The following is a 1356-nucleotide window of genomic DNA, read 5'->3' as shown; positions in this document are numbered from 1 at the left end:
TTAATTTAAGTCAAGATTGCTGCTCTTATTCTTTTTCTTGCTGAAGGTTTAGCAGTGTTGAGACATTAGCTTTGCACATCAGAAATGGAGTCTTTTTGCTGTTAAAAATGTAAGGCGACTTCCATTTATAAAAGTTTAAATGTTTGTAAAAGTATAAGGCAGTTGCGTTTCAGCCTGCTGGGAGAGTCCTCTGTGAGAGTGGCGGGGGCCAGTGCGCAGGGGAGGGCAGGCCGGGGGAATGCAAGGCAGCTCATCCTAGCTCTCAGGACTCACCCATCCCTTGTGAATCCACATTCGGTTCACACTGGTGCATGGAAATCAGCCATGGGAAGAGAGAGCATTTGCACCCCCGAAACTGGCCAGCACCACAAGGCAGGATCCTTCTTCCTAAAGAGCCACCAGACCAGCAGGTCGACCCCGCCAGATCATGGGTCATTGTCGTCTTCATCATTGTCCCACTCATAATCACAGCTATTTGTGAGCATGTACTACATGCTAGGTGCTGTTCTAAGTCTTCACGTGTATCAGCCCATTTTATTCTCACAAAAAAACTTTGAAGTGTGTACCGTTTTCAACTCATTTTAAGGGGAATGAGGCTCAGGGTACCTCCTTCCTGGATTAGGAAAGGTGATGGCTTATGTTTGGATTTGATGGGGTTAAACATTTTTAGGTGTGTTTTTTTATAACTTTGGTACCAAATGGGTTAAATTTTGGCATGACTCAACTACAGGATTTATCCATGGTGTTCTAATTCCTCTCACCCCTAGACCCACCCCCACAGCAGAAAAAGATCCAGGTCAACTTTGTCTCTGTGACACCACAGCAGGCACTGGGGCTGTCCCAAACAGTCCTTCCTTTCTCTCCTTCCAGACACACAGGAAGACAGCACTTCCCCATCCCCCCTTTGAAGTCAGGCATGGCCAAGTGACCTGCTTTGGCTGCTGCATGTGGCTGGAGGTGACATGTCATACCCAGGAAAAAGTTTTAAGGGCCACTGCTTATAGTGCCTTTTTCTCTCTTTCAAGGGTGACATGGAACAGAGCTCCTGACTGACCACAAGGAGAGAAATCTTGTCTGCATAGAGCTACTGAAGCTCTGGAGTGCTTTGTTAACTGCAGCATAGCCCAGCCTGTCTTGATTGACAGTTCTCAGCTCCTGGTCAAGCCAGAAATGTGGAGGTCTCAAAAAGATGAATGAAAGCTGAATGAATGAACAAATGGCAGGGAAGAGGGATAGGGCAGGGTTATATATCTTCCCCCTGTGCTGGAGGTAGAGGAAGCAGCCATGTCTTGAGCTTGCTCTCACACGTACACTTGTAACCAGACAAGGGTAAAAGTCAGGCTCTGACCTTTATTT

Source organism: Carlito syrichta, unplaced genomic scaffold (genome assembly GCF_000164805.1).
Source record: "Carlito syrichta isolate Samal-C Ts95f unplaced genomic scaffold, Tarsius_syrichta-2.0.1 Scaffold142917, whole genome shotgun sequence".
Lineage (NCBI taxonomy): Eukaryota > Metazoa > Chordata > Mammalia > Primates > Tarsiidae > Carlito > Carlito syrichta.
Note: the sequence above shows the minus strand (reverse complement) of the source record.